Source organism: Vipera berus, assembly GCF_964194415.1.
Source record: "Vipera berus genome assembly, chromosome: 3".
NCBI classification, from domain to species: Eukaryota; Metazoa; Chordata; class Lepidosauria; order Squamata; family Viperidae; genus Vipera; species Vipera berus.
Genome location: NC_138204.1, coordinates 150,769,216 through 150,777,729, shown reverse-complemented (window position 1 = coordinate 150,777,729; position 8,514 = coordinate 150,769,216). Strand labels below are relative to the sequence as shown.

Here is an 8,514-nt window from a genome sequence, read left to right as displayed (position 1 = left end):
AAAGAAATGCAGATCTTTCTGACATACCTGACAAACGGAGAGGAGAATTCCCTCTTCATTGCTGGACTTTTCAACAGCTTCACTCACATTTCAGTAGTTCCAAGACATGTCACAGCCAGCAAGAGCTCAGAGCCTGGAACATAAAAACAATTTCCCCCTTTCCGTCTTTCTTCCTTGCTGCATGGGAAAGCTTTACACGTTATAGGCTTGCAAGTGGACTCATCTCCCTCCCTCCCGTCACTACGAGAAATAATCTCCTCCCTGCTATTAGAAGCATGTTATCATTATCTCTTAAAGCACATGTCACCACACATATGCAAGAGCTGTGTGAAAGCTGTACTTATTTATACAGGAAGCGCGAGCCACAGCACTTCCTAGTTCCCAAGTCCCATTTCAACTGCAGGTGATTATTTTTAACCCTCCCAGAGGCTGGCTGATGCCTAACTTGCTTTTTTAAAAAAAAATTATTTAATTAAGAACAAACTCTTCCTGAATTCTAACTGGGTAGTCCAGGAAAGCTATAAAAACATTCTGTTCGGGCTGTAATTAAAGAGCTGGATCACAATTGATTTCAGAGCACACACATACACACACACAAAGACAAAAGCATCATAAGCTTTTGATTAGAGCTGCTGCTTTTTATTTCCTCCAGACTTCTTGGTCTTTAACTGTTGTGAGAGAAGCAGAAACACAACAAAGGGTACCATAAGGGCTGCATCCGCTGAATTTCTTTACGTTATACATATTTATTAATGGGACAGCCAATGTATGTGTGTGTTATGCTGTTCAGAATTCAGTCTTCTGTTGTCTCTCACAGCACCTCAAAGTTTAGGCACTGTAGAGAAACTTCACTGAATGTAATTGTTATGTACTGGGCTTGTGGTAATACACCATGTGCATTGCTGGAGCAGCCAACGGCTCTCCAGCAACCCAGACTGGCCGTCTCTGGTTCTGCAATTGGCTAGCCCCAGGCGGCAAGAGTGGGTTCAAACCCATTGGCTGCCGCCTAGGGGCTAGCTAGACTATATATTGTGGCTGGTTGCAGCCTAACTTTCAGTACAGTTCCAGCAAGAATAAAAGTATGAGTTATCCTGTACTCAGCCTCGTGTCATCATTCCTGCACCCAAGAGCCCACAACTTAACAGTAATACACAAAAGCAACATTAGATTGGTAAGGTGGTTAAGATGCTGAACTAGAAACTGGGAGACTCTGAGTTTGAGTTCTCCCTTAGGCATGAAATCTGGCTGGATGATTTTGGACAAGGCACCCTCTCTCAGGCCAACTCACCTCATAGAGCTGTTTTTGTGGGGAAAATAGGGCCCAGACATATTATATTATGTCTCCTTGAGTTCTACAAATTAAAGGATAGAAATATGATGACAGATATACAGACAGGCAGGCAGGCAGACAGACAGACATGCTATCTCTCCACTCCTCTTTGAATCAGCATGAAATTTGTCCTGCCTTGGAAGTCTGAAGAAGTGTCAAAAGCTACCTTAAACTTTTCCAGCAGTTTACCAGTGATTGTTGTTAAATTAGTTTCAGAGCAGGAAAAAAAAACAAAGCATATGCTAAAAGAGAAATTGGAGCATAGATGACTGCACTAAGATGGAGTGCGTGTTCTAAGTCACTTATAACTGGATTTCTGCAATAAGTCATTAAAAAATCTGAGATATTCTTTTTCTAGTTATGAGTCTGATGTTCCTTACTGGGAAAACTATCCATTTACCAACACTGAGTGTCTTTCAGATCTTCATTGCAGTGTAACACGACCACCTAGAATTACTACACATCAGACTTCAATAGATAGTATCATTTTTGGCATGCAAACTCCAACGCATCTATTTATATAAATACGGACCATGCAAATCTGCAAAATGTTATATAATATATTATTGGTATATATAAACAGCCCAACTTTTTAATTTTATGCAGCCGAATTCTATTATTGTTTCTTAATAATAGGCTACTGTGTTTATTGGACCTTCTTCCTGAATACACATGTAGTAGTATTGTAGAGTAATTGTTATTTAATCACAGGTTACAACAAAACAAAATGTTAAATGCTTCCCATACCATGTTCGCTAGATCTGAGCTACTTCTATAGAGTTATAACAGCACCTAGCAAAATGTGTAAGACCTTTTACACTGAACTTGTAGGTGAGTGTTTTTTCTCTTTTGTTTTACAACTAAGATTGGTGTAAAATTAGCAAAGAATGTATTTATATTTTTCTATCTGACAGGAAATCATGAAAAATCAGATTTTCCAAGTAGAGAGAGAACTTTAACTAGGTACAATGACAACTCTGTAGCTTCTTTGTAGAGTCAGTTGAATGCATGGGAAGAAGGAAGCAGGATTGCTTTTTCCTTTTCATGAGTTCAGGTTGACCACAGAAATGGTGTATCATTTTCTGATATATTCTCTGTTTATTATAGTCTTACAACTTTAACTGTAATAACATAAAAATATTAAAAACTGCATATTCTTTGCTTGGACAATTCAAATACAAAATCTTACTTTTCAGATAGTCCAGAGAGACAAAACGCTATTTCAGAAACGATCCAAGAATATCCAGATTCTAGTCCAGGGTTCAGTAGGGTAAGCTAAGAAATCCAAAACATATACTAACAGAGTTACAAGGAGTCAGGGAATTGAATGTTTATTGCCATAAAGAACCAATCAAGACAGTTTTCTTTATATAGCCCTTGTAACAAGCTGAATCACACTTCCGTCAGGTGGTGGATGGCTTCATTTCCTTGTTCTTTCTCCCTTTGTCCTCAAAGTGCTTTTTTCCAAAATGCAACTGGACTGTCTTGGCTTTTTCTTTGAAAATGTTTCACTTCTCATCCAAGAAGCTTCTTCAATTCAGTTCAGTTCCTCAGAACTGAAGAAGCTTCTTGGAAGAGAAGCAAAACATTTTCAAAGAAAAAAGCCAGGAAAGTCCGGTTTTTCCAGTTTGGAAAAAGCACCTTGGGACAACCATGAACTACAGTAAATGACTCCTTCTTCATTTGCAATTGGTGATGTGTTTGGGGTCTTGCATAGCTCAGGTTCTGGATCAGGTGACTCTGCTTGCCCCTGCATCTCCTCAGTTGTCCTCTCTTCAACTGATTTCTGTGATGTGTGCTAAAATTTGGAGTCTCTTTAACTTCTGAATCTGAGGACTCAAAATGATCCTAGATATAGCTTGCCTAGGTAGGATTTTTAGCCAATCAATCCTAGGCAAATGGATCACCCCACCCCACCCCCACCCCGCTCTGGGACTCTGAAAAGAGCCACTATTAGATTCAAGTTCCTTTTGGAAGATTAAGGCACATTGGAAGATGAAGAGTCATTGCGGACAAGCAATGTTGAATTCATCTTTAAGTGAGATGGTTCCAGCAGAGTTTGTCTCTTCCTCAACAAGCCACTGTTGGATCCAACAATGAGTTGAATAATTTCTAATCAAGCTTCCCTTTCTGGAAAAGGTTGTTGAGAAGGTAATCAGGCTGCAGGCTAAGAGGGCCCTAGAAGAAGATGATTCTTTGGATCCCGTCCAGCTGCGTTTGAGTCCTAATCACAGTACTGAACTGGCGTTAATCACACTTAGTGACATCCTACAGCAGGGTCAGCTGTGCATCCATTCTGGCCCTCCTTAATTTCTCAACAGCATGATATACCATCACTCATGGCATTCTTCTAGTTCTACATAAGGAGTTGGGAGTGGGAAGCACCATGTTAAGATTGCTCTCCTTTCTCCAGGACCTGTTCCAGTTGTTGGTAGGAGGGAGAGATCGAGCCTTATTTTGGTTTGGGATTTGCACTGCCCCAAATTCAATCCCGTCTCTTGTTCAAAGAGCAGGTGGCAGCCATGGCTAGGTGGGAGATGAGGGAATGATGTGGGAATGACCTTATGAGACAGAAGAGAGAGCTACAGATGGGACAACCAGAATGTAAAAGATGTCTCAGCCCACTGAAGAGTGTGTGTTTTTACTCTATTTCCACAGAGTATAAGCAAAAGTGGGAAGAAATTCAGTCTTGCAAGATTCGGTTAATGTAACATACAACAAAGATAGTATTCATGGTTGTGCTTCTTTTTTGGACTACTTTGTGGGACTAACAGAAATCTTGCCCCCCTTCCCAGGAGTCTTACTCATGGTGACTCATGCCTTGGTCACCTTGCACCTAGACTCCTACAAAGCAATTTACATGGACTACCCTTGAACACTATTTGGAAATCTCAGCTGGTCCTGAATGCAATGACTCAAATGGTTACAGATGCATCTTGTTATGACTATTTAACTCTATTACTATGCATTGAGCACCAATTGTCAGTGGTTTTCTGAGTTGCTGCTGGCCACAGTACCCATGTGGAAGTGCCTATATCTGATTAACTCTGTCTAAAACTACCGGACAGGATTGAGAAGGACTGGGTGCCATCTTTAAGATAGTATTACCTTATGGGAGCTGGGAGGTGTAGCTTCTTGATTACTCTTTAAATCCATGCTCTTTAGGTCCTTATGGCTTTGACTGCCTTTTGAATGGCTTTGAAGAACTGAGAGACATCATTTTGATTTGATTTGTTTCATTGCTTTCTGTTTTTGGTGGCAAAGTGGTAAGACGATATAAATCAAAAGAAGCTACAAGGCCAGTTTTATTCTGAAATGGTTAGAATTGACTTTGAGAATACTGGGCATGTTTTGAGAAGGATCCAGATAAACTGGAATAGGTTCAGAGAAAGCCAATAGGGTGATTAGGGAATTAAAAGGAAATTGAACAAATGGGGATGTTTAGCTTTGAGAAGAGAATAATGGAGTATATTTCTCATTATTCAAACAACTAAATGAGATCCCACAGAATGATCAACACTTGCTTTTTTTCAATAGGAATTCTCTCATTTCCAGAGTGCAGGACATGGAATAATGCATTTCAATTATAGGAAGGCAGATTCCTATAGGACACGGGTGTCAAACTCGCCACGTCACGTTACATGTCGCGACGTATCGCAACTCTTTTTACATTGCCGGCAAAGGGGTGGGAGCGGCTTCAGTATGATGAAACCAGCCCGCGGGCTGGCAGTTTGACACCCCTGCTATAGGGCAATTATCCAGAATGGGATAGGCTTCCTTACCCTGGATATGCTTAAGCAGAGGCTATATAATTATCTGTCATGGCAGTTTTTAATTTAGATTCTTGCCCCAAGCAATAGAATAGACTAGGGAACTCCAAACATGGCAACTTTAAGACTTGTGGACTTCCACTTCCAGAATTCCCCAGCCAGTGTGTTTATTACAGTCAAAGACCAGAGCAGCACAAATTTAAACTGTAAAGAAAATATGATGCAACAAAATTAGACTAATAATTGTGGAAGGTCCTCCACTGATTCATTCTATCTGACACCAACCCTTGATTTAAAAAGCCCTGATCTCTTTTACAGATAAAATGAAATTGTAGAAACAATTAGTAGAGAGATTCTAAGTGTAGTGTTTGGACTTGACTTAAATTTGTGCAAATATTACAGTGCTTTTTATTGTAATGACAGTGCAAGCATATTGCTTCTTCTAAAGCTCCAGGGCTACTCAGAATGAGATCCCTGTCATTGATCAGAGAAGCAGGTGAAGGTCCCTTTATCAGGTAGATTGCTATTGATGTGGAAAACGTGAAGCTTAGGATTCTGTGAATGAAGATTTATCGCCTGTTTTTCTAAGCAACGATTTCCACTTTTTTCAGTACAGTGCCATGGTTTTTTTTTCACTGTAATCTATCGGTGCTGTCTAGGCCAGATGATGACTGATATTTACTCCAATGATGTAATTGTTTCAAAAGTGAGCAGAGAATTGACAAAGAACGCAACTTGAATCAAAGTAAAGTGGTGGCATCACAAAACCAAAGGAAAGACCCGCATTATTTTAGTGCTAGTGAAAATAGAATTCTACCAACCACTCCAATTTTGTATCTACTATACAATTTAGGATAACAATTTAGGAATGAAGTAGTCAGAAAGCGGTTGTGAAATTCCATATTCCAAAGGCATTAATTTTATTAGCCTTTGTCCCTGCCCTGAATTAGAAAGAGCTGCATTTGGTGCTATAGTATCCAGTAGTAGAATAAAGGTCTTTAAAAAAACAACAACCCTGTATACTGAATGTTCAATATGTTTTAAAATGAGTATGTATATGTTGTGGGTTCATCAAATCATAGAGGTGGAAATGTCCATTGAGTCTATTCCAGGGGTCTCCAAACTAAGTATAACTTTTGGATGGAATGGGACAATTCGCCCCAGCCAATTCACCCCAGCTGACTTGCCATGGACAACTCACCACAGGACAACTCGCCGTGGTACAATTCAATGTGGGATAACTCAAGGCAGAGACAAGTAGAATTGCAGCTCACCCCAGCCTCAAGGACTTCTAACTTGAGAAGGTTCAAACCTAAATCAAGACAAGGTCACTGCAATTCAATTGTCCCTCTCTTCAGCTATCCTGCATTGAATTGTCCCGTGGCAAGTTGTCCCATGGTAAGTTGGCTGGGGCAAGTTGTCCTAGACTCACTTTTGGATGATTTGACTTTAATGTATTATGTGAATGTTTGTAAGTACTGTTTTATGGCTTAGAGTGATCCATCAAGTTATACCTTAGCCAACAAGCCAAGTTTAGTGGCTTATCATAATGAGGACAGAGGCAGCAACTTTAATAGCTCATCCCCTATGAGAACACAATCCTTCATCTGCAGAATGCATGTGGATTGCCATGTTTTGAAGGGTTAGTACCTGCATATCCCTACACGGAAGCAGGTTGTTCAATTGCAGAATGTACCCATTCCTAATGATGCAATGTTACAGTCCACAGTTCTACAACCTGAACATCATGGTCTATGTGAGAGAAAGACACTGAGAAAAACTTTTAATCCTTTCAACCCACACAGCTCTTATTTATTCATTTACTTGTTAAATTTATTCACCTCCCATCTCACTGTTGCACAACTCTGGGCAACTTACAATCTGATAAAACTATAATATAAAAATTAAAAAGGTAAATGTAAAGAGTTCCCCCTTCCAGTCGTGCTGAGTTTAGAGGATGGTGCTCATCTCCATTTCTTAGCTGAGGGAGCCAGCATTGTCCAAAGACATTTCTGTGGTCATGACTCTATGCTGAGGTGCAAGAAACACTGTTACCTTCCCACAGAAGTGGTACCTATTTATCTACTAGCATTTGCCTGCTTTCAGACTGGTAGGTGGGGAGGAGCTGGGGCAGATAACGGAAGCTCGCCCCATTGTGCAGCACTCAGGTCTCAAAATCAGGCCGTCAGCTTTTCAGCAGATAAGCTCAGGATCTTTAACTGCTGAGATATCGCACTCTCTTATAAAAATTAAAACAGTAAAGCGATAAACCAAAATATCAAAATGAACAAGAAATAGCCAAGATAGCTGGAAGGAGGGTTACATAATAGAGCAGAGGTGAGATTTTCTAGTTAATCCAGTAACCACTACCAGGATAACACTCCCATACCTGGGCCACAAGGGACGCGGTGGCTCAGTGGGTTAGGACGCTGAGCTTGTCGATCAGAAGGTCGGCAGTTTGGCGGGTCGAATCCCGAGTGCCGCGTTACAGAGTGAGCGCCTGTTACTCGTCCCAGCTTCTGCCAACCTAGCAGTTTGAAAGCACATAAAAATGCAAGTAAAAAAATAGGGACCACTACGGTGGGAAGGTAACAGCATTCCATGCGCCTTTGGCGTCTAGTCATGCCGGCCACATGACCACAGAGACATCCTTGGACAAACGCTGGCTCTTTGGCTTTGAAACGGAGTTGAGCACCAGCCCCTAGAGTTGGAAACGACTAGCACGCATGTGCGGGGGAACCTTTACCTTTACCTTTTTACCTGGGCCACAAGCCAACTGGCAGACTCAGGAAGGATGGGGGTATGATGTTCCAGAGGGCAGGTGCCATGGCAGGAAAGGCTTTTCTTGGACACTGTTGGCTGAAATTGCTTGGCCAATGGGGTCCACAGCATGCTCCTTCTGCCAGTGCAAGTGGGATGTCAAATCCCATTGGGATGAGACGGTTCTTCTGGTAATTTGGACCCATGCTATAAAGCACAGGTCGGCAACCCGCGGCTCCTGCAGCTCCCAGCCGCCCGGTGCGTGCGCACCTCATCGAACGGGCAGTGGTGCGCGCGCACCTCTCCAAATGGAGACTGGCACCGCCCGTTTGGAGAGGTGCGCGCGCACCTCTCCGAATGGGCGGAGGTGCGCGCGCACCTCCCCAAACCTTTGAAGAGGTGCGCGCGCAGCTCCGCACAAACAGGCAGCGGCACCGCTCTTTGGGAAAGCTGCCGCGGCACGTTTGCAGGCTGCCAAAAGCGGCAGCCCTGTAAACAGGCCGCGGCAGCTTTCCCAACAAGCGGCGCCGCTGCCCATTCCGAGAGGTGCGCGCGCACCTCTCCGAACAAGTGGAGGTGCGCGCGCACCTCCCCAAACCTTTGGAGAGGTGCGCGCGCACCTCCGCGCGAACGGGCAGCGGCGCCGCTCTTTGA

At 42.5% G+C, this 8,514-nt stretch overlaps 1 protein-coding gene across 1 annotated transcript in view; it reads right to left on the bottom strand.

Annotated features, from left to right (window-relative positions):
- The window catches only part of RNF144B (ring finger protein 144B), a 58,680-nt gene extending 58,357 nt beyond the window's left edge, over positions 1 to 323 (bottom strand). Inside the window, exon 1 of the mRNA XM_081322987.1 lies at positions 28 to 323. The gene's annotated coding sequence lies outside the window, so the exon portion shown is untranslated. The remainder of the gene's footprint in view (positions 1 to 27) is intronic.
- Positions 324 to 8,514: the final 8,191 nt, after the last annotated feature.